Source organism: Sciurus vulgaris (assembly GCF_902686455.1).
Source record: "Sciurus vulgaris genome assembly, chromosome: 4".
NCBI classification, from domain to species: Eukaryota; Metazoa; Chordata; class Mammalia; order Rodentia; family Sciuridae; genus Sciurus; species Sciurus vulgaris.
In genome coordinates this window covers 101,718,826-101,745,080 of record NC_136464.1, presented here as the reverse complement: position 1 = coordinate 101,745,080, position 26,255 = coordinate 101,718,826, and the positions used below count along the sequence as shown (strand labels likewise).

At 35.5% G+C, this 26,255-nt stretch overlaps 1 long non-coding RNA gene and 1 pseudogene across 2 annotated transcripts in view; both read left to right on the top strand.

The window, feature by feature from the left end:
- Positions 1-26,255, top strand: part of LOC306660556 — a 1,243,860-nt gene that overhangs the window by 423,141 nt on the left and 794,464 nt on the right. The window lies entirely within an intron of this gene.
- Positions 14,037-15,701, top strand: LOC306660275 (stress-70 protein, mitochondrial-like; annotated as a pseudogene). The gene has a single exon. The product of its transcript is annotated as a stress-70 protein, mitochondrial-like (transcript).

The following is a 26,255-nucleotide window of genomic DNA, read 5'->3' as shown; positions in this document are numbered from 1 at the left end:
ACATATAGGTAATTATTAAAGGTCGGTAGGAAATTCTGTCAGCCAATAAACACACAAAAAGATGATCTCATTAATCATTAGGGAAAAATAAACCATGATGAGATAATACAGCATGCATACCAGAATTAAAAAATAAACAATTAGAGTAAAACCAATCCTGAAAATACCAAAAGTAAGCAAGGAATAGGAATACTACTGCTTTTTGTTATAGCATATTTATTATCATTGTCATATTCTATTGTATGACTATATCAATATTAATTCAAAATGTTTGCTATTAATAGCATAAAGTGGTATAACTAAATGTAGAGATGATTGGCAATATCCATTAAATATTCACATACTCTATGAAATAGTATTCCACTACTCCATCTACTTCATGTGTGTCCAATGAACAGTTTACCTGTGTAAAAAAAAGTAAAATGACAATAAATAGAGGAAAGTTCATTTAAAAAAAACCACTACTTTACATAGGCCCAAATGAGACATAATCCCAAATTTTCATCAAAAATAGAATAGAGAAATGAATATTTGTATATTCATATAAATGGAATAGTGTTTGGCAGTGATGCTAAAGCTACAACTAAAAGCAATGGCAGATATGAAGTCTAAAAGCACATTTTCTGAAGGAAACCAAGCACAAATATATATATATATATGTTATACACTTTTCATTCATTCAAAGTTTAGAAATATACAAAAATTAATTTAGGGTATTTGTTAGAAGTCATAATAGTGATTACTGCTGTGAAAAGCATAATCCCGTTAGGGAGAGTGTAGTAACAGAGTGTCTCCCTACATTTCCATGATTCCCATTGCAAGGGGAAGAACAGTTTGTCTTAGGAAAGAATTAAAACAGAAATGTAGCAAAAGACGGAGTGTGTTTTTGCAGCATGTAAGCATTGGTTCCAGAGTTCGTGAAACCAGGATGCACCCCTGCTTTCTTGAATCTTATTTGTTCAATTTTTCCTTAGATATTCTGTCCAACTAGTTTTCTTTGTTGCCTAAATGAGTTTAAGATAGTTTTCTGTCACTTTCAGTAAAGAGAGTATTTGACAATACAAAGATTGCTAAAGCAGCATTATTGGAAACTTCCCCGCCTGCCCATTCCATACCAATTTTGCTCAGTCCAAGGCGATGGTATGCTACACAGAATCCTCACTGAAAATTTCATTCAAGTCATCGTGATAGGTGCTGTGATTTTTTTTTTTATCCCTAAGAGATCATCGAAAGTCTTTTAAAATACAGAGAACAAAAACTGAGGCAAGAGAAGAGATGGACATAACCCTGAATCCATCGTTGAACTCTCAACCAATTTCTAGAACATAATACAGTTAAAAAAAAAATGTAAACTTGTGTTGTTCTACTAGTGATAGTTTTTCTCATGGCTGCCTTGGTTTTAGCCTGAATCATCATTTCCTGAAGAGCATGAGTATTTCAAAGATCACTTATTTGTTTTCTTAAGTATGAATGTGAATGATGTAATATGCAACCAGCTTGATTCAGATAGTCAATATTTGCCTTGAGAAAATGCTATATATGGCATACATGGGCAGAGGGAGGAGTTAATAAGCATTTTTTAATATTACTGCTTCATAGGTTTACTAATTATGGTGCTGGTCATATTTTTATCATATATAGAGGAAGTCTTTTCCTCTAAGTATCAAGTGAAAAGCTAAGATTACAATGGTAGTCCAGTTGTTACTTTACCAAATGCAGCTGTTTTCTGTCATTTGATAGCAATGACCAATCATTGAAATATTTTCAAACGTGTGTGTGTGTGTATGTGTGTGTGTGGGAACTTTCCTCCTACCCCAGGGTATAAGGATCTGAGCTTTTAACTCTGGCAATTATTTCTTTGCTGAATAACTTGATGATTTTACCTAATGGTCTCAAAACTTATCTTTGGAAACAATTTAAGAAAAAATAAAAACTTCAACGAATCCTGTGTTAAGGATAATGTGTTAAGCTTCCCCAGTTCAGTTCCACTAAGGCAAAAACAATTTTAGTTAAAATAAGAAAGGCAGATTTAGAAAGAATCATGACAAAACTTAATCCTTGAGTCTCATGGAAAGATTTGATTCAGCAATTCCCTATTCCCCACATAGAACTTCTACTTCACATATTGAAATGAATATTCATGGTTAAAGTTAATATGTTTCTACAATAAAAATTATTTCCTGATTCCATGGACTGATGAGACCCCACTAATCTTTCTCAGTAGGAGATATCTATCTTCGTTTTTATTTCTAGATATAGAGCTAAAGTAAAAGAGAACTAATCCTCATTTGTCTGGGTAGCTGTGCAGTTAAATAAATATAGCAGGTTTATCTTGAAATAAATTGAGATCCTTATGCATTAAATAGTGAAAGAAAATAGATACAAAACAGATACAAAAGAGATAAAATGCAATAACAAATTGATGTTGCAATATTGGAGAAAAGTTTAAATAAATAACTTAAACTCAGGAGCCTTTGGAATCAAAGCCCCATGCCATGGGAAAACAGAGACATAAATGTTCCTTTATATTGGCTTTAGCTCTGTCGGTATGTAATCTAATATCCTTTGTCAAAGCCCAACAATAACTATATATTTATTTAAGCTCTAACCAATGTGTATGAGTTATGATGCTGATCTCTTGAATTGGCAACAAGATGTTTAATAAAATTATGAGATTAGGAGGAATTCTAAGAAGAGATCTTATCCATCTCTCAGTCTTAAAATAATACTTTTCCAAAAACAAGACAAAAAAATCCGAAAAAATGCAAACAATGAATTATTTGACAGCTGGAATTTTGTTTGTTCATCTCTGAAAACCAAGTGCCGAAAATAATATTTGTCCTCAATAAATGCTTGTAGAATGAGTGAGTGCCTAAAAAGTAGATGTTCTAGAAGGGGGACTTAATTAAAATCAATGCAGTTAAAATTCATGTTCTTCTTGTTTTCCACGTGAATATGTGATTTTTTGAATTTACAATTAGAGGGTATCAATTCCTAAAAATTCTCTTAACCTTGTTCTTTAGAGGTTGGCTCTTGCAATAATAATTAAATACTTAGGCTTACCATTTTTTTAAATTGATGGATCTGTGAGATTCAAACTCCCAGATCTGATCTATTTCTTTTAGTTCTAGACAATACAATTATCTGGGAAAACATTTGTGTAAGAATCCTGATCCTCTCTCCCACCCAAGGACACGTACACAAAGTAAAGGCTCTGTTTCTTTTTCATTTTGGCTTTAAGGCCACTGCTTTTTGTGACTTCTCCGAGATATATTTCCTACTCAGAGCTTCATAAGAAAATGAATCCCAGAGAGATTAAATAGTTTTTCTGAGAACTCCAACTTCTTATGCAGAATAGATTTTCATTTTTGTATTCAACAGAAAGCAGCTTCTATGATTTCTCTGCCTCAGCATGCTGAGTAATTTTCCTAACTTATTCTCAGAGAAGTTTATATTCTACTCTTTTAACTATCTTCTCTGTTCTCTTATTAATTTTCTCAAGATTTTCTCTAGTTGTAGATGACAAGTAAGACACAGCCACCAGCTCACTAGACAGAATCCCCTGAGCCCTGAGTACATTGCTTTATAGGTCTTTTTATATATGCTTTAAAAATTATAGTTCCATATTATTTGTGAGTGTCCTTGAGAAGTCATATAATTTAAGGGATCATTTCTTACTAGAATATTTCAAGGACTTAGTAAACTCCAAAAGTCAAATAAAAGATGTAAGGTAGACTAAAATTGCCAGGTTTCAGTCCGTAGATAAGTGTGTTGCAAGACATTTCTCACTTCCTTGCGTTTTCTTTTTCCTGGTTGTATTGCTATAGCAGTTGGGTGCTTATTAAACTCCATTTTTGAGTTCCCCTTTGAGGTCAGAATGTTACCATATATTTTATTCAGTTTAATTTTTGATCTTTGTAGATAGATATTTAGACCCTTGTTTTCAAGTGTAATTAGCGGTCTTCATTAATAAGAGCTGCTCTTTCACCCATTCCAATATGCAGGTGTTTAAGGAAATTTAACCAAGACCTAAGAAACCATCTGCATTCACAGTTGTACAGAAACTGCTTTTTAAAATATCATTAATGACCTTTTTGCCCTTAAATGCAAATGATCTTTTCTGAAAATAATATTATTTAAATTAAGAAATAATTTACATAAGTGCAAATCAAGACCTTAAGTTTATAGTTCCCTGAATTTTCACAAGCAAGTAGGTTCAAATTAAGACAGAATATTTCATCATTCAGAAAATATTCTAGCATTTCCCACATTTAAGTCAATTGCTCTCCCCTGGAGACCAATGTAGTATTGATTTAAATTGTTACAGATTATTTATGTCTACTCTTGATACAAAGGAATTCAACATTATGTACACATTTGTGCCTGACTTTTTACAAGCATCATGACTTTTTAAACTTCCACCATGTTGTTCCTTATATCAGAGGTGCTTTTTTTTCCTCTTTACATTTTTATTGCTGAATATTCCATTATATAAAAATCTGGGAAATTACGTCCTTCCTCACCCTGAGTGTAGACTTGTACAGAGTAACTTCCTTGGGAAGAATAAAGTAATAAAATAGAAACAATGAGTGATTTTCCAGTAGAAAAACCTGAGAAATACTAATTTATCCAGGTGACCAAGGTCATTATCAATAGTGATAAATCATGACTGGTATGTAATCTTGATATGATGCAATCAATGAAGACTATAACCCAGCCTATTTGTAAAGAGACATCAGAAGCCCCCAATTGAGGGACATTTTTGTGAATACAGCATAGTACTCCTTAAAACTGTCAGGGTCACCAAAAGCAAGGAAAGATGAAGAAATGCTCACAGTCAAGAGAACCCAGTGAGACATCGTGAAATGTAAGTGGTATCCTGGAGGAGAAGTAGGACCAGAAAAAGGAAGTTTGGTAAAACATAAGATTTGAATAAACTATGAACTTGGGTTAATAACAATGCCATCAATTTGGTTCCTTAATTGTAACAAATGTACTATCACCAGTGTAAGATGTTAATGGGTAAAACTGGATATTGGATATGTGGAAATTCTCTTCACTATCTTATTTTTAAACTTTTCATTGGTGCATTATATATACGTAATAGTGGGATTCATTGCTACATTGCCGTATGTGCATACATCTTCTCAGTGTTCTATAAATCTAAAATTGTTCTACAAATAAAATCAATTTAAAAATAGTCCAAAAATATATGAAAAATAACAGTCAGATTATCTATTCTGTTCCTGAAATTTGAAATTATTTCCAGATTTTAGCTGTTATGAATAAAGCTCTTAAAAACATTATTATACATGTCTTTTTATTGGTGAAGATTCACATTTATTTCTCTTGGGGGAATAACTAGAACAGGAATTATTAGACCATAGGGTAGGTGTACATTTGACTCTCAAAGAGACTATCATGGAGTTTTCTAAAGAAGTTTTACTATTTTGCATAATTATCAAACACATATCAGAATTTTAGTTTTTCCACATCAAACTCAACATTCATCATCGTAAGTCTTTCTCTAACCATGCTTGCATTTGTGAAAAAGAAATAACTGCGGCTTTAATTTGTATTTTAAATGACTAATATCAATTACCTTTCCATTGTTTACTGTGCATTATTTTATTCTTTTTTTTTAAAAATCACATTATATTTCATTGTGCTTTTTATTTCCTTCTCTCTCTAATTCCTTTGGACTTTCCATCTACTCAGATTATCCTAGAATGAAGAATATTTTACTTCCTTCTTTTCTGATATTTATGATTTTCCCCTCTTGTCTTATGAACATAATTTTCAGCATAATGTTGAAATGCTATGTCAAGAGAAGACACCCTCACTTTATTCCCATTCATGGGTCAAACTATTGACTTTCATTTAGGAAAAATGAAAGTTAGCTATAGGACTGCCAGCAGTCCTATATTGACTTAATGTTAACTAAATCTTGTATCCCTGGGACACAATGTATTATTATTTTTTCATGTGTGTATGGATATTACTGGATATGATTTTATTAATGTTTTAACAAAACATTCTAAGATTTTTTTTTCCAGGATATTTGTAATTTTGTTCATGAAAAATTTTAGCTCATAGCTTTCTTTCCTTATTCTGTGTGAATTTGATATCAGGTTAATGGTAACCATCTAAAACATGTTATTTATATTTAATTGGTATTTTTTTTTTCCATACATGTTTGGCAGCATTTGCTAGTGAAACTATCTTAATTTGTTTTGTTTATTTAAATTACAGATTCTGTCTCTTTAATGTTTATAAGGATATTTAGATTTTCCATTTCTCTACCAGTTTTGGTATTTTGTGTCTTTCAAGAATTTTGTCCATTCCATCTAAGCAGAATTTATTTTACTTTGAGAAAGACCTCAAGTTTAAAAGTAAGTTCTTTAGGTTTCAGGAGAAATTATTAATGGTGTTAATGCATTGGTTTGGTGAAACATATGTATTTTTCAACAAGATAAGTTTGGGATGAGTTACTGGGGAAGTTAGAAAACCATAAGATGATGAGAACTGGCTGAGTTTTTCTGTCTCAGAAACCTCTTCTGTGTGTGTATTCCAAGTGACTGGCTTGATGGTTTTCATATAGGAAGTATTTAACAAGTGTTTGCTAATAGTTCTATAAGTACTCCTTTGACATACCATTTCAAATTTCTTACACAAAGAAACATAACAGCATGAGTTCTCCTAATATATTAGGGTTACCTTCTAATAAAAGGGGTTACTTGGATTTTAAATTAATTATAAATATCTTAAATTCATTTTATATAGAGACCCTGTAATCATTCATGTGTAATTTTTTCTACATTTATAAAATCTACAAAGTATAAAGTGTTAGCAAAATCTTATCATGTCATCAAGCTTTTACACAGTTTAATTAATTAGAACCTCATGCTTCTTTTTTAGTAACAGTTTAGCAAATTTTAGCACATGAAATAAAGATTTTAGTAAATTTATCTTCCTATCATTTTTATTGCCATAATTCATGAATTTGTATCCCATTGTCACTTACTTAGGGATTAATCTGCTTTCTTTTTTATTCAGATTTCCTCTTATCATCATCACAGTGATTTCCTAAATCATAAAAAAAACCAATAGAACCAAGTTTATTATATTTTACTGATTTCTTTTTAAAATTAAGTTGGGTTTGTGGTAACAAGAAGAAAAAAATCCCTATTTACCCAAGGTTCTTATTGGAGCAAAGTAAACAGGTCACTATATCTGCAATTAAAATGAAAAGGAGAGGACTAATGTGACTGGTGTTTGTAACAGTGGAGACAACATTGTTGTTGGGATAAAGTTGACCTATGCTAAAATCTATCTGCATTTTTGAATTCCGGTGGGAGAAAAATGATAAAGTACGTAATGGACTAATAAGAGAACAAAAGTAGAATGAAGAACTCAATAAAGCAAAGTCAATGCCAACGTCAATGAATCATCAAAGAGGGACTATGTCTGCAAACACTTGAACTGATTTATTAACTCTAATCAGCTGAGCTGTGGGAAACACTACGGAGATTCAATCTGAAAGGCCTGCCCTTGAGAAGAAAATGCAGCCCAAGGCTCACATTATCTAAAGAACAAATCCTTTAGAATAGCCCACTTGTATTTTCCTTTATGATCAAATGAAAGGGGACATAATGACAGTCATTTTCCAAATAGGTTAAACTGTACTTCACGAATCTTCAAGAAAACACGTGGATGTGTTTGAAGAGGAATCCTCATCTAACCATCTGTCAGCATGTAATGACAAGCCAGAATTCTATGTGCAAATTAATAGGAAATGCACACCAAGCCTGTGAGGAGTTATTTTCCTTTCTTAAATGAAATACTGTCCATCTGTACTTCACATCTGCAGACGAGGTCAAGCAATGCCTCCAAACACTAAAATATCAAAAGCAAAATGTGAGGAAAATAGATAAAACATGCTCATTTATCCAAACAAATTTATACTACTTGGTGCATGATATTAAAAATAATCTTCCAACCCATTATTTATCCACCAGAGCATACCTTCATGGAAAAATAACTTTCAAAGGTTCTTCTTCATGAATCTTCATTCATTTCTCTTCTTTCAGTAATATCATTTTTACCAAAACAATTCAGAGCCCAGAGGTCTACACACTATCCTCTCCGAAATTAAGCACAAGCATAAATATATGATGAAGGTCTTTAAGTGATATTGATATTTTATTTTTCACATCATGTAGTTTAAAAGCCATAGCTATCAAGTGAGAATGGTAAGAATTGCTTCTTCTGGAGATTCCTCAGAAAGCTTGGAATGGAACCACCATTTGACCCAGCTATCCCACTCCTCGGCCTATACCCAAAGGACTTAAAATCAGCATACTACAGAGATACAGCCACATCAATGTTCATAGCTGCTCAACTCACAATAGCCAGACTGTGGAACCAAGCTAGATGTCCTTCAATTGATGAATGGATAAAGAAACTGTGGTATATATATATATACATATACAATGGAATATATATATATATAATATATATATATATACAATGGAATATATATATATATATACAATGTATATATATATATATATACATATACAATGTGAATATATATATATATATACAATGGAATATTACTCAGCCATAAAGAATGATAAAATTATGACATTTGCAGGCAAATGGATGAAATTGGAGAATATCATGCTAAGTGAGATAAGCCAATCTCAAAAAACCAAAGAACGAATGATCTTGCTGATAAGCAGATGATGACACATAATGGGGGGGTGGGAGGAGTTAATGTTAAGGTTAGGGTTAGGTTTAGGTTTAGGGTTAGGGAGGGTGGCAAGAATGGAGGAAGGAAGGACTGTATAGAGGGGAAAGAGGGGTGGGAGGGGTGGGGGAAAAGGGAAAAAAATAACAGAATGAATCAAACAACATTACCCTATGTAAATTTATTATTACACAAATGGTTTGCCTTTACTCCATGTACAGAGAAAGAACATGTATCCCATTTGTTTACAATAAAAAAAGAATTGCTTCTTCTTTATTGCATTGTTTTTATGTAAGTATAATCATTTCTTAAAAAGTGGCATTTGCTTACCTTATTCCTCGTCTTTCAAGGAAAGATAATACAAGCATCCACATATGGCCTATAATATTTAACTTTAGATTTTCTTCTAAGCAATACGTTTTAATTAATGTCTTTAGCAGATTCTAGTCAAAGTTTAAATAAAATTGATGCTTATTTTATCACCTGTGAGAATCTCCACTTCTTTAATATTTATTTACAATATTACTTTAAAATAAATTTTTAAGATTTTAAAATTCTTAAGATAAAAAATCTAGAAAAATTGCCCCATATACAATATCAAAAATAGATCAAAAGAGCTTTTTACAGGACAGACCATCAGTTCTTTATTCTGAACTTGAAGTGATATGTAAAGTGACATGATCAATGATGTGCTATCATATCTTTTATTCTGAGATTGGTCTGACCAATATTGAACTTGGACTAGTATCACCTTTAGACCTGTACAAGAGGGACTTGCCTTGGGACCTGGATTTTATAGAGCTTCCTGTTCTGTACCTCCTCCAACCAAGCACCTCTCCAACAGGTCAAGGTGACCATGGGGCCAACATATATGCTCTCTATAGTCTGTACTCCCCTGATACCCCCAGTAATCTGGGATCTTGCTACACTCAGTATCAATTTGGCCTCTAATTCTTCCTCATTGTGGAAAAACTGTGCAGCTGGCAAGTATACCCTTCAAGTCCAAGCATAGCAAAAAGATAGACTTTGTTGATACAAGTATGGATTAGACTTAGTTGTTTAGTTCATGGAAGAGTTCCTTTGCAGGAGGGTGGGGGATGGTATAGAAAGAGATGAGAAAGAAGCAATAGCTATTCCCACATTGCATTTTGAGGGAGCAGATGATCATGAATTTAAACCCAGACTCCAGGTTGCTATTAGAAAGCTATTTATCAGGATAGTAGTGTAGATCATATATTCTTAATGTGTTTATTAGCTTGCTTTATAATATATTTAGGCACCCAGGATATAGGTCTCCCTCTGAACTCTTACTTTGGGCTCCATAACTGTTAAAACCCAGCTGGTTTTGAAGTATGTATTTCCTATGCAGTAATTTTCCCTCTTAGCTCATCTAAATTCTACTTTTTCTTTAAAGTGTGGTCAATATTTTTATGATACTTTTATGACTTAAATTTTAGAATTTTTTTCCTTACTATAAATAATCATAGTATTTCCTGTCTAAACACCATCGTATACACCCAATGTCATTTAGTAGTTGTAAAATTTTATCTGATGGTTCCTATGGTAGTTCATTGTCACACGCCATCTTGTAACATCTTGTCTCCATGCTCTTCAGCAACATCACAAGCTAAGGCCTTCGGAGTGAACAATCTGACTCTCAATACAAACTATTGCTTAATCTTTTAAATTATTGTCTTAATGAAATATATAATGTCTATAGTGACCCAGGGCAAACATAACTGAATTACATTATGTAAGTTAATTAGTTTATGGATTGATATTTATTATTTTGTCATATTATGTTGGTAGTTTCAATTATTTTCCTTCAGGAAATTGAGTTGGAAAGAGTGCATACGTTGCATTTGTTGTTGATGGTAATGATGGTGGTGATCGAGGTGGAGGTGACAGCGATAAGGGTGGTGGTGATGATGGTTGTAGTGGTAATAGTGGTTTGATGTCAGTGATAATGGTGGTGATGTTTAATTGTATGGTGGCAGTGTTGGTAATGGTGGTGGTAGTAGTGGTAGCAATGGTGATACTGCTTGTAATCACAATGCTGCTGGTGGTTATGGTGTAATGGTGGTGGTGGTGAAGCATGAGCTTTATTTCAGGCAGGGTATTTTGTCTTTTTCCTACCCAACCGTTCCTACTCCTTTTTCCCTGGACACAAACCTTTTGCTGCCATGCCTGGTCTTCTCACTTAAAATAAAATGCTTTTGGAAATCAAGAAATTGTTTTAAACCACATGGATTCTAATGCCTAGAATGTTATTCTATGTCTAAAGATATACTCTCTGAATATGTGTTATTTTGCTGATGCTAGAGCCAGGGTTTCTGTACTGCTCAGATCTGGGGCAGGCTAGAAAATACAGACCTAATAGGCAAATTGAGAGTGAAACATGAAGTTGAAGTGAGAGGTATTAAGATATATTTGATGGCATTGAGGTTTTGTTTGTTGTAGTTTTACCTTTAAAGTAGTTATTGAAAATTTACTATATTACATATGTGTTTTTGAAGTAGCATCTGTATATAAATGACAAAAGATCCAACCTTCCTGACACCTGTGTTTTAGTGTAGATAGATAGTTAGCAGTGGACACAATGGATATGTGAAACATAATATGTTAAATGTTGATATGTTATAAGAAAGAAAATATTTCACGATAGGCAGTAGGGATTTGAAGGTATGTATGGGTTGGGCTGAAATTTTAAATACAGTGATTAGGGAAGCACACATTGAGGTGACCATTTTTGTGAAGTTAAATGAAATAAGGAATATAGCTATCTGTACATAGAATGGATATTATTCCTAACTGGGGGAGCAGGTGATATAAAAACCTTAAGTTGGAAGTGAGCCAGGACAGGGTGAGAGAGTGTTTGATGGCATCCAATATGGCTAGAGGGGATGTGGGATTAGCGAATACCAGGAAATGAGATCAGAGTAGGAAAGTACAAGGAGGGATATGTTATATAGGGCCTTGAGGATCAGTGCACAAATTTTGGATTTTCTTCTGAATGAAATGGGGAGTCACTGAGTGGTTTTGAGGAGAGAAATAGGCTCTTGAATTAATGCTTAAAGTTTTTAAAGGACTGGTCTGATCACTGGATCACAGTATGAAGTGGATAAAGGTAGAATAAGGAAGGCCTGTGAGGACTTTCAGGAGAATATTTGACTTGTGCAGAAGCTGGAAGTAATTTAATGGTCATGTTTTGTATATATGTGAGAAATAGATCAATAGAACTTCCTGACAGCTGGGTTGTAGAGTAGATTAAAGTTTACAATACATGGTCTCATTAGCTAGGATTAAGAAGTTTCAATCTGTATAATCCATTTGATTTTTGAAATGCAAAACATTAAAAAGCAGAATTAATGAAGTTATTTCAGTTATTAAAAAGTAAAAAATGAATTACAGATAAAAATTTAAATGAAGCAGAATAATAAAATGCACATAATTAATTTAAAAATGAGTATAAATAAAGAAAAATATGCTTCAACAATAAAGGAAAGAACTCAAGAAAGTAGGTCATTTAAAGTATTAAAATAAGTTCAATTATGCTATTATCCAACATGTGGTTAATGAAAATATCGTCTTTCTCTCTGGACTCGGGTTGTTGTGGAGACAGGAATCTTGAGTTTGGAGGTAATGACCAGAAACACTATTCTGTAAGAAATAAAGGTGACTACTAAATGCATGACCAAGCTCAGAGTGGGTGGAAGGAGAACAATGAGTCAGGTAAAAATATTCTTAGCCATGGTTCAGGGGTTGAGATTTGATACATATTTTGCTTTCACCCATAAAAGAAGGTAGAGAGAGATCTAAGGGAAGTCAAAAGAAAAAATGTGAGAAAATCTGATAGGCATCCAGTGTCTACTATGTGTTAATGATATGTAGACATTCTGAGATATCCAGGCCCCACGAGTTATCCAGATAGACAAAACTCTGGCGATCACATTGGGAAGAACCACTTAAGCTCACAAGGATAATTAACATGACAATCAAATGAGGACTTCCCCATGCCCAGAGAAAATCAATCAGAAGATGTCTTGAGCAGAAACAGGGAAGACTCCAAGATTTAAAGAGTATCTCATAGACAAGATAGGGATTCTTAAATATATATTTTATGATTGGAAAAGTATCACACTTTTATTATTTTAAGAACCTGGAAAGAATAAAACAAGGAAAAGTGATGAAAAATATGGTCGCTTGTCCTATCAGAAAGGTAGGAACTTTGCAAAGAAAAATTGTAGCTATTTAACTACAGTTACTAAGCTATTACTATGCTTATTTAATAGGTAAGTCACAGATAATTCATTAATACACCTCACTGTGGAGACTGTCATGTTTTGACTGGATTGATAACTCAGCAAAATGTATGTGTAGCAGCGTGAACCACATTCACTTCTAACCCACTTCTGCCCATTGTTTTCTAATGTACTGAGCTGTATTTTTTTGTGTCAAACTCTAGTGCAATTTGGACTTTCAGTTCTCTATTCTTCATGGAATATTCACAAATAGACACAATATACGTAAGAACCATCATTTTGCATCTGGATTTCTGATTTAGCTGAAAGATGTGTAAAAATGTGTGGAACCACATCTAAAGAAGCAAAAGAACACTTTCCCCCCCAACCATCAGTGTGATTTATGATCCCTAAACTGTTTCCCGATCCCTTATTTTAAAATTGGCCTCAGCAAAAATGGAAGAGATGCAGATCTGAGGCTCTGGAGTACTTGGAAAATGGGTATTAGTGGATCAAATGCTTGGCATGGGCTTTGCTGTCAGCACCTCAGGTGCATAATGCAGTTCAAATTTTAAAGAGACTACTTTGATTTTGACATAATTCACACTCAAGTATTTCTTTAGATAATACAAAAGCTATACAAAAAGAAAGATATTACCTGGAATGAGTTACACCACCCTTTTCCAACCTTTTCAGCTAAAGCTAATAGGAATGTAATTTTTCCATGACTCTGATAAATAAAAACTTGAAAAAAAAAAAGTTTTTAATGATCTTATCCATCACAGGTGCCAGAATGACAAGTGAAGCCATATTGCAATAGCACATAATGATGTTTTAAAAACAGGCAGGGAAAATTTGAATGTTTCTTGTCAACCACTTTTGAAGTGCAATGTGTTTTAGTGCATACTACTTACAAGCCCTACAGTCTCTATGCTCCTACAACAAATGAAAATGCAACCCAAACTCCAGTTTGAAAATACATCTCCTGCTCCCAGCCACCGGAGAGCTTCTTTGCTTCTCCTTACTCCCCAGGTCTAGCCGCCATGATAAGCAGCCAGCAGAGTCTTGTGGGTGCTGCAGCTTCCCCGGGTCCCACGGCCACCCGTCACCAGGATGGAATGGTCTTAGCCATGAGGCTTTTAGGTTTGTTTCAAGGAGGGATTATGCATCAGAAGCAATTAAGGGTGCAGTTGTTGGTATTAATTTGGGTACTACCAACTCCTGTGTGGCAGTTATGGAGGGTAAACAAGCAAAGGTGTTTGAAACACTGAAGGTGCCAGAACCACCCCTTCCATTGTTGCCTTTACAGCAGATGGTGAAAGATTTGTTGGGATGCCAGAGAAGCGACAGGCTGTCACCAACCCAAACAATATATTCTATGCCACCAAGCATCTCATTGGCCGGTGCTACGATGACCCTGAAGTACAGAAACACATTAAAAACGTGCCCTTCAAAATTGTCTGTGCCTCCAATGGTGATGCTTAGGTGGAGGTTTCTGGACAACCGTACTCTCCAAGTCAGACTGGAACATTTGTGGTGATGAAGATCAAAGAGACTGCAGAAAATTACTTGGGTCACACAGCAAAAAATGCTGTAATCAGGGTCCCAGCTTATTTCAATGACTCACAGAGGCTGACCTCTAAGGATGCTGGCCAGATATCTGGACTGAATGTACTTCGAGTGATTAATGAACCCACAGCTGCTGCTTTGGCCTATGGTGTAGATAAATCTGAAGACAAAATCATTGCTGTGTATGATTTAGGTGGTGGAGCTTTTGATATTTCTATCCTGGAAATAGAGAAAGGCCTGTTTGAGGTGAAACCCACCAGTGGGGACACTTTCTTAGGCGGTGAAGACTTTGACCAGGCCCTGTTACGACACATTGTGAAGGAGTCAAGAGAGAGAGAGGGGGGTTGATTTGACCAAAGACAACATGGCACTTCAGAGGGTGTGAGAAGCTGCTGAGAATGCTAAATGTGAACTCTCCTCATCTGTGCAGACTTATATCTTATGATGGATGCTTCTGGACCCAAACATTTGAATATGAAGCTGACCCAGACTCAATTTGAGGGGATAGTCACTGATTTAATCAAAAGGACCATTGCTCCATGTCAAAAAGCTATGCAGGATCAGAAGTCAGTAAGAGTGACATAAGAGAAGTGATTTTTGTTGGTGGGATGACTAGAATGCCCAAGTTTCAGCAAACTGTGCGAGATATTTTTGGCTGAGCCTTGAGTGAAGCTGTTAATCCTGATGAAGCTGTGGCCATTGGAGCTGCCATTCAGGGAGGTGTATTGACTGGTGGTGTCACAGATGTGCTGCTCCTGGATATCACTCTGTTGTTTCTGGGTATTGAGACTCTGGGAGATGTCTTTATCAAACTTATTAATAGGAACACCACTATTCCAACCAAGAAGAGCCAGGTGTTTTCTACTGCTGCTGATGGACAGACTCAAGTGGAAATTAAAGTGTGTCAAGGTGAGAGAGAGGTGGCTGGAGACAACAAACTTCTTGGACAGGAACTTCCTGAGCACACATGGGCAACCTTCAGTCTTTACTGTGTTTTTGCAGTATTCAATATATAATTCCCTTAATATGTAAATTTAGTGACCATTAGCTGATGAACATTTAATGGGTGATAATTCTACACAGTAAAAAGTTCACAATGTTCTCTCCCCAGCCTGTTAATTTTCAGCTGCATGTAAAAGGGTTGGAGATAGATGATTTACTAATCATTATAAAGACTTTCTGTTGGTTTGTGCTGAAATGGCAATATTTTCACGGGGTGAAACTATATCAAACACCATGACCTGCAATGAGACTGTAATGGGGATGAAGATCCTGGTTGATCTAGATCACTGCTATAGAACATGGGGTCCTTCAGCTGAGGCCTTGCAATGCAAGAGCGCTAGCTGTGCCATGTTTGTAGTAGGTGGGGCAGAGGAAGCTGGGTCAATGGAAAACTAAGCTATTTATGTTAGGTAGCTTTTTAAATAAGGTAGTTCTTAAATCCCTAATATTCCTAGGGCACACTTTTCTAGCTATTGTCTGGCCCATCGGGCACCTACATCTTTGATGATTGTTCTTTTTGATTCATTCTGGATTTAAAAAAAAATATGAAAAAAAAAAAAAAAAGAAAAAGAAAATACATCTCCAGTAACAAAATATCAGCTCAAAGCATGCTTGATACATGTTAGACTGGGCACTTATCAGCGTTAAAATTGGTTGGTGTGGTGAACATTCCCACCTTCTTACAAGACAGGAGAGTGAAAGACAGGTGCTGCTAGTCCTCTGGGCTAAGTGTTAGAAGACTAGATGATCCAGTGGTTCTTTTCAAAAAGCTCCAAAGAAGTCGGGTATTTGGAATGCCAAATCATGTTTCAGTGGCAACACTTTTCAAAGTTTTTAGGGTCTCAAAAAAGCCTACAACAATGGTGGTTGCAACTCTCATCTGGAAATTGAAATGGTACAGTTATGAAAAAATAGAAAAAAAAAGCACTAGAGAAGCAATGAAAAATAACGTGAGCACAACTCTTTACAGAGCTCACTTTCTTCTGTGACCCCCCATGAATGGACCACAGGTCTTCTTGGGAGCCGCCACAGCTGTTTTGTACTCTTGTCATTCGAAGAAGTCTGTTTCAAAGTCTCTTAAGATGGAGCAAGTGTATACATAGGGAAAACAAGAAATTCACCAAGAGACTTAAAAAACAAATAAAAATCAGGCAAATCAGAAAAAACTAGATATTTTTAAAGTTGTGACAAAACTCCAATTTGTGAGATTTATTACTTTGGTAATAAAATCAAATCTATTATTACCTGTATGTCAGTTTCTGGACCTTTGCTCTTAAGACTGTAACCTAACCATTGTATGTCTTTTTTATTCATTCTTTTTATTTTATTTGCTCTTTTTAGATATACATGACAGTAGAATGTATTTTGGCATATTATACATACATGGGGTATAACTTATTCTAATTAGGGTCCTTTTCTTATGGTTGTACATGATGCAGAGTTACCCTGGTCATGTATTCAAATACAAGGATAGGAAAGTTAAGTCCGATTCATTCTACTGTCCTTCCTATTTTACTCCTCCTCCTTTCTCTTCATTCCCCTTTGTCTAATACAATGAACTTCTGTTCTTCTGTTCCAACAAAATACGGTATATAAACACAGTGGGAAATTACTCAGCCATTAAGAAGAATGAAACTATAGCATTTGCTTATGAATGGATGGAACTGGAGACTATCATGCTAAGTGAAATAATCCAGTCCCAAAAAACCTGAATGTTCTCTCTGATATGTGAATGCTAACCATTCTATATCTCATTAAAATTTCAGCCTACTCCTTTTTTTTTACTGAGTATGTGTACTTTTTACTGAGTATGTCACTTTAATCTTTTATATCCTTACAAGGTCTAGTCTGTTTTTTTTTGTTTTTTTTTTTTTGTAGATTTTACAGTTATAGATGGGCATACATGGGTGAGAATTAAGTCATTGAACACAAATGCGTGCGTGTGTGCATACACATGCACGAGCCAGGTTCTCATACAATCTCTTCTATGGACACAGATGCAAAATGCACCCACTGCTTTCCACATCTCTTAAAACCTATAAAACATTGTGTCTTTCTCCTTCATGCCTCACTGTCTGTTATGGTTTGAATGTCTGTGTCTTTCCAAAACTCATGTTGAAACTGAGCCTAAATGAAATAGATTTAAGAGGTAGGGCCTCTGGGAAATGATTAGATCATGAGGATTTCACCCTCATGAATGGAATTAATGATCTTGTAAAATGGCATAAGGAATCCAATCCATTCCCTTTTGCCTTTTCCATCTTGTGAAGACATGAAAATTATCACCTATGAAGAATAGATATTTGCTAGACAATAAGTTTCCTGGTAGCTAGATCTTAGAATCCTAGTCTCTAAAATTGTGAGAAATAAATTTCTGCTGACAAATTATGTAGTCTAAGGTACTTTGTTATAGCAGCATGAACGGATTTAGATATTAAACCCACCTACCCTCTTTCCTTTACCTGTAAAACAAAAAGAACCATGACTGCTCGCTTTTATTTGGAAACTATCCATATCTTACATGACTGACTAAAAACGGTTTGGAATAACCATGATTTGTTTGTTATAAGTCATATGTTAAAAGTAAAACCAAAAAATGACAAAGAGGATACATAGTAACAGATCTATATTTAGCTCTAAAATGAAAACTCTCATATAAATTAAGTCAATTCATAGGGCTAAATTCCCTAACATAAGTTAAAAGGTTAATGTTTTCATCGATAGAAGAGCTATGACCTTAAGTCTATCAATTACATTAACACTTCAGAAACCAAGTTTGACTTTTCTACAAGGCCCTGTAAAACAAGTGGCAAAGTGAAAATCCAACATAACAACAACAACAAAATCTTGAAATACCTTGTGATCTTGTTGTGGTCTGGATTTGAGATGACTCCCAAAAGCTCCTATGTTGCTGAAGGAATATTCAGAGGTAAAATAATTAAATTGAGAGAGCTGTAACCTAATCTGTCATCTTCTGCTATTAAAGTTATTAATTCCAAACTGTGGTCATCATAAGAAATTGGAATGGACTGAGTGTTAACTGTGTGCAGTGGGGTGTGTGCCCTGGAAGGGTTGTTCTTCCCTGTGGCTCCTTCTTCTTTCTCTGTTTCCTTACCCCAACTGTGAGCTGAGCAACTCTCTTTTACTGAGTCCTTCCCCCATAATGTACATACCACTTTGATCCCAGAGCCATGGAGTCAGCCATCTATGGACTGAGACCTCTAAACCAGTGAGTCTCAATATACTTTCCCTCTGCTAAGTTGCTTTTATCAGGTATTTTGGTCACAGTAATACAAAAACCGACTAAAACATACCTTATGGTTACTTAAGAAGATGGCTAAAACAAATTACACTTTTGCAAAGATGTCCATCTGAGGACATGAATGTCTTAATATTGATGGGTCAATTATAAGAGGTATTAGTAGTGATGTTTCAAATGCTCATGTTACCTGCTGATTGCACAATCCTGACAACTCTCTTAAGGAGTCAGAGAAGAAGACTTTTGAGCCTCAGTGGAAAAGTTATTACCTGTTACTGTGAACACCTGACATAATAAGTAAAATTTAAGGTGTCAATCCTTAAAGTCATTTAGAAGTACAATGTATTTCTTCCTGATATTTACACATCCATTCTTTTAAAAGATACTAAAATGACAGTTCCCTGGAATCCTCTGGAAGCATTACCTGCAGAAGCAGACACATGCCAACCATGAGAGTGGAACAGGACTCATTTCTGGTTCATCCACACATTTTTCTGACCCTGCGCTCGACTAAAATTTTTGTCAATTATTATAGCTTAGCCACTTTAGAACAGAAGTATAGTATTCCTTATCTTTATACAATTATTTAGTTTGATTTCCAATGGGTTCCTTCTTCCACATAAACCTACCTCAGCCCATGACTACTGCTCTTGGCAATGCTTGCTACATACGGCAGCCCACCTGCACCCTGTTTCTCTGGCAGCTAGTCTTTCAAATGTTTCATAGGGTAGATTTCCTTTGTACATGGCCAGTTAGTAGGTACATCTTACTTCTGCTATTAAAGTTATTAATTCCAAACTGTGGTCATCTTAAAAAATTGAATCTTAACTCCACACTATCAAAATATTTCTGCTGAGGTTATTACAATCCTATGGGCAAGAGTTGATCAATCATCAAAACACTAAGTTGTGGCTATCCAGATCATAATGATAATATTTCAGACACACTTTAAGTCAGCTTTAATGGGCTAAAAAATATGTGCTCACAAAGGGACATGCGATCACCCCCTTCTTCTTGTTATGAATGCTACTTCTCCAATGCAGTCTGTACATCATGAGATCATTCTTTCCTGGATGGATAAGAGATTTATACCTGTCTGCAACATATATACTTATTAGTGTAATTGGGATAATTGGTAAAGGCCTGAAAATATTTAAAGTTCTCACTCCTCTAGTTAATCATAGTTCCATGAGAAATTACCCAGAAATCTCCAGTGTGTGGTGTGCACGAACTTATTTTGCATCGCAAGATGAACAAGCCCTCAGAAAAAAAAGTCACCTGGTGCTCTAAATATGTCCACAGGTTTGAGATGTAACTCAGTGGTAGAGTGCTTTCCTAGCCTAGGCAAGCATCTGTGTTTGATTTCCAGCACTGCAAAAATTAATTAATTAGTTAACTAATTTTAAAAGTAAATGTATAAATAAAATAGATTCATCTGGGTGCAATGCTGAGATCTTATCATTTATGTCTCTCAAGATCTGCTTCAAGAACTAATAGGGTTCCTGATTTTTGTTTACCTGATGTTTAGTTGCAGTGTTGTTGCAATCATCTGATGAATTCTGCACAAAGTTCAGTGCTACTGGGCAGAAATTGTCATGTTAGACAATCCAGCAAATCCCTGGAAAAGTAGACAGTAGCCCTGGTACAATCACACCTAACCTACATGCTGCTCAGCCAGTGTCAGCAGTAGGGAAACTCTGAAGCAGACTGATTTGTTTTCTTTTGGATAAATCCAGGTGTTGATGAAGGAGGAAAAATGCAGCATATGACCTCTAGGAGATGACTGGGCACTCACAGGTGGTCAATGGGGACAAAAACTTTGTAACCAAGGTCTGAACACAGAAAGGACACATACATTGTCCAAGCCACAAAATAACAAAACAACCACCATCCTGGCCAATATTAGTACATATTGCTTCCTTACCAATTATAGCTTAAACATCCATGTAGTTTCCTTCTAATTAAGATTTATTAAGAGAGCCAATAATAGAGTTACCTCCAGTTTCTGACAGCATCCTCTCTAGAATAAGTGTCCAATTGTTTACATTCTCCCTCAAATCATCTAACGTAAGTCCAAACCCTGAAATAAATCCTAACAGTCGCTCAGGTTGCACATTCTCCCTCTTAGCTTAGCAACTAGTTTAAAACCAACTTGTTAACAATTGTTGTGTTCCTAGTGGGTTTTAGCTGGACAGTGATAGAAAATTCCTTCTCTTTCTTAATATTTTTTAAGGAGGAAGAACCTATGGAAATTTTCATATGGAATGATATGACCAGGATTCAGAGATTAAGGCCAGGATAGGGCCTTTGGCCAGACAGGAAGTATCTAGAATAGGGGATGGGCACATAGTGGAACAGGAGATGGACATAGAGTGGCTCTGAGGAAACTTAAGGACCATTCTAGAAGGAGAAGTGTTCCTTGTGCTAGTGCTAGTTAGTTTTTTGTCATTGTGTCCAATATGCCTGACAAGAACAACTTGGGTGAGAAGTTTATTTTGGTTCATTCTATGGTTGCCTGACTGTTGATCTGAGCCTGAGGTGAGGCAGATCACTGTGGAGGAAGGGTGTGTCAGGAGAAAGTGCTAAGCTCTTGGCAGCCAGGGAGTAGCAAAACAGACAAGGGGGTGTCAGGGACAGGTATGGTCCCTGAGGCCGTGCCCCTGATGACCTACTCCATCTAGCTCCACCCTACCTGCCTACAGTTACCACCCAGTAGTCCATTCAAATTATTAATCCATGAAATGAATTCTTTCCTTGATGAGATTGCAGCTCTCATGATCTATTCTGTTCACCTTTGAACATCGCTATGTTGCCTAACACATGAGCTCTTTGGGGGATATGTTTAGATTTAAACCATACCCTTTCAAGATGTCTTACTTCTTATTCTTCTTTTCTCCTTGTGGATCCTGACTGACTAGGAAGAATCCATGCTTTTCCAGGACCAGCTCTGAACCAGGGCTAAAGCAAGTTGTGAAAGAAGTTATGTGATCAGTTGAGAGAATTGACTGCCATGTATTTGGAATTCACAAGAAGACAAAGGCCAAAACAGGCCAGAAAGGATGGAATGGATATTTCAAGAAAAGTTCTTGAAACTCCTCTGTGAAGGTGCTGTTCCTATGGGAAGGAAATAGATCAGGAACTTCCCAACGCTTTCTCAAAGAACACCTGGGGGTGACTCAACCTTGATTTATTGTAGTTCTTAAATGTCTTAGGCAAACTCTCAGTAAATCCATGGCCATTTTTATAGTCAGAGAAATAACTTTTACATGTTTTTCTAGCATATGAGTGAGGTACTAAGGAAAAGGCACATCTGAGAAAACTCAAATGACAAATATTTACTTTCTGAAAAACATACATATGTAACAAGAACAGAACCAATGTAACATTTCTGCTGCAGATAACTGTAGCATATTGGACTCGTCAGTCACATCTATTCTCCCTGCTTAGGTCACAGTAAAGATTTATATCTAGGAAAATCTCCTCTCATTGTTGTCTCCTATGGCACTTAATTTGAGTACATTGCCATTTGTGTTGACTTCATAGCACGATGCCACTTTTCAGAGTAGCAGTACCTGAATGGAAAATCTTTGTGATTTTGCTAGGGTATGCATAAAGCAGATAATACGGAGTAATACAATTCCAGGCTGAGAAGTTATGTTGTGGGGAACACTGTAGGTGAGTGACTGAAGATCTTCACTCACAATCTGGTAGAGAAGCTTGGGTCTAAGCTAAGACATTCTAGGGCCACACAATTAGGCAAAATAAAGACTTCATTCCTGGGCAGTTTAAGCATTGAGAGTATTCCTGCTTAGTAGTATGAAAATATTGGGTGGAAAGGAGGGAATGCTGAGAAGTGGCATATGTTTTCAAGTTTTTACTGAGTTTTATGTGAGCTCTGCTAATGTACTTTCCAATGAACATTCAAAGAGTCCCAAGTAAGGGTTAAGGTAGAAGTCACGAGACGGCACCCTCAATAAGAAACCTAAGATGAAAGTAGAGGGACCAATTTAATTTTTCCGATTGGCCACATCAAGGTGTGTGTGACAGAGACAGAAAAAGAGAGTTCAAGTCAGTCACACATCGGAGAAACAATGACAGTGCAATTTAATTTTGAAAAAATGTTTACATTTTCATTTAGGTAGTTTTAGGATTAAATGTGAAAAGTGGATTAATTTATGATTGCATGTGAAAACATGTTACACTGTATTAAGGCTATGAATATTATGTTGTATGTTAATAAGATAAATATTTATTCAAACCCATGCCTTGACCCATGCAACAGAAGATCTCTCACAGTGATGAAGGTGAAAGAGGAAAGGTGAATGATGTCAACACTTCTCTGTCATTTGGTTTAATGAGTTCAACATCTGGGTCTTTACAATTTCCATTATAATTTTCATAAAGTTAGCTTACTGCTCTTAAAAGGTCACTAAGGAAATATTTGTCATCTTGGCAGCCCTAAATATCCAAATTCTCACATATCTGTTTTGTGAAGTACAAAGTATATGCTGATACACCCAATGGAGTCTCAATGCACAGATCTATTTTTAAAAATTTTATTATAATAATACTATTTTAAACCTTCTTAAAATTTTTACTTAAAAAATCTAAAACTATCACTTGATGATATTGTTTTACTATATTTAATGTTTCTTTTTCTTTTTAATCTGAAAGATCACAGAGAATCCAAAGCAAAGTAATACTAGTTTAACTATTTAATCCTTTTCCTGCAAAATCATTTTATGTGAACACAAAATTCTTGTTTTCCTTCCCAAATGAGATAGGTTCATTGCAATAAATAAATGTAGTCAGTCAGACTTGATTTGCTGTTGTTATGAGAGTTTTGGAGAAGAAGCTCTGGAAGGGAGGCCATGCGAAGCCCCGAGTCTCCTCTGCCCCCCCCCCCCCACCAAAGGCTGTTGAGAGTGGGGTTAAGTGACAGGGTGACAGGTTGACCCCAACTATCCTCCCGTTTCCTATTGGGAAGCATGAAGTTCAGGTCTTGGGAGAAATACTATGGGAAAAAAGAGAGAAATCAAACACACTGTTTTATTTCTGTGGACCAAGGACAAGGGGAAATAATTTTTGCTATACTTCTCAGAGAAGAGTTAGCGAGTCTATCAGCAAAGCTCTAGGGAATCCAATCCTTGACCTGGGCGCCCCATTGACTTTTATATGAAAGCGTTGATTGAAAAGCTCATTCCCTGTTAGTTTAGGGGGTTCCTAGGAGGAAAAGAGTTACAGCTTTGAGGTCTCTCTGAAAGATTAAGTCAAAAAGAAAAAAAGAAAAAAAAAGAAAGCAAGACAAAGCAATGACAAAGAAAGAAAAGAAAAAGGGGAAAATATGTTAATAACCAGAAAAAAGGCAATTATTTGATTTTCTAGGAGTCTAACATAATCTGCATGTTGTCCCTAAACATGAGGAATTCTATAATCACGTAGAATTCTTTCTTTTCATTGCAACTGTGCAGGACAAGGCTTATCAACAAGGGATTATGAAAAACTATTCATTTTACTTTCACCCAATATATTACCCAGAGTTCTGCTCTATCTAAAAGGGAGAGTAAGGTGAATTCTCTATATTAAGTCATAATGAAGTAAATTGTTTCAGAGACAACACATCTACCTCCTATATCTCTGTGAGGCAAGGTGAATTGGCTTAGGGGATACTTGAAATGAAAGGGACTCTCTTAGGGACAGCCATCTGTAGATCATCTCTGCCAGGTGTCTCTGAGATGCAGGAAGTGGGAAGGAGAGCTCAGGGCTTTTAATTTAATTTTTTGAATATTCAGTTTTCTTTTCTGTGATAGTAGTCTTCAGTTTCCCATACTGTGGCTTCTAAAATGTATTGCCATCATTTAAACCACTGGAAGTAAATGACAAAGCAAAGTTTTGTTCTACTACTACTGATTTAAGGAAATAAGTGGAAAACTAACATTTCCCTAATCTTGTAAAGGACTTGGGTTCACCTAGCATTTAAACAAATTAGTGAATCAAGTCTACTACATCAAAAATCCTGTAATCTGGTTTGGAAATTTTATTGTGAACTTCAAAATGAGTATCATTAATCTGCTGTAAAACACCTAAAAGAATTAGTGTTCATTTTTTTGAAATATTGTTGAGCTTACAATATAAGAACTATAAACATTCTCCCTGTCCCCACTGTGGAATTTCTGTGGGAGAGAAAGTTGGGTTATTTTCCTTTGATAATAAATTGACTGGATTTGCAACATAATACCTGTGACACTTCTATGGTACTTTGCTAATAAGATATTTCTAAATTTTCTAAAGCAATCTTCCAATAACTATATGCACACTGTTTAGTTACATTTATTAATGCACAGAAATACTGCTAGAAAATAAATACTAGCATGCCTTTTGATTACTTTGAATGCTTATGTTAAAAGTCAACTAAAGCTGTCAATAAATATGCATACCATTCTCTGTAGACCAATATTTCTATCTGTTTTCCAGCATCCTACCATGGGAATGAAATAACCTCAAGCCTATAAATATGATTTGGCAATTTACTTCTCACGGTTAAAATGAACCATTGGGAATGAAGAAAAACTAATGTAGAAAGAATTTTATGTGTTGATTGCTCGACTTCATTTGGATTTCAGTTATTCAGTGAAGTTTTCCATGTAAACAGCCTCAGAATCCTGGCAGCTTTTGATCATACGATGTGCTTTAGAATAAATCCATACAATTTTCCTGATCCATTCATAATTTTTGAAAAATGAAAAACATGATTAAAAGGCTTATTTCTAAAATCCAGAAAATACTAGTGAGAGTCACCAGTGAAAGTAGGCATAGCTTCTTAAAGCTCTTTGACTTGCTCTCAGCCCCATGTCCACGTCCCCAACACATGTCCCCTCCACCATCATTGACTGCAACCTAGTTCCTACTAGTAGACCAGGTTGTTTAAGAGATTCATTTTCCAAAATCTAATTTATTCTGCAACTCAGGTCTTTTGTTCCTCCTTTTCTGTTATTAACATGAAATGTGAGGAGCATGTAAGGCTTAATGAGTTAAAATGAGAGCGAGAAGAGCCAAAAAGTCTTTTAGGAAAGCAAGCAACTTTTAGTTTTATTTTCAAAATTGTCTCCTAGGACAACTGAAACAAATACTTTGAAAGAGAAGTCGAAACTGATGTTGGGGTATCTTCCTGTATGGATATTCCACACCACCACAAACATATAGATTAATTTATTCTCTGCCAAACATTTATTTCCTCTTGGGAATGGAAAGTTACAGCATGTAGGATGTCTGCAACCAACCTCCTGACCTGCCATGATGTTCCCACCAAGGGATCAAAAATGACCTTCCAAGGCCCCATATTCCTTTATTTCATCTGTAGGATTCCCTATATTGAAATAACCACATTTCCAGAGAGAAGATTCTTCTGTAATGCAAAGGAGGGACCCACTGG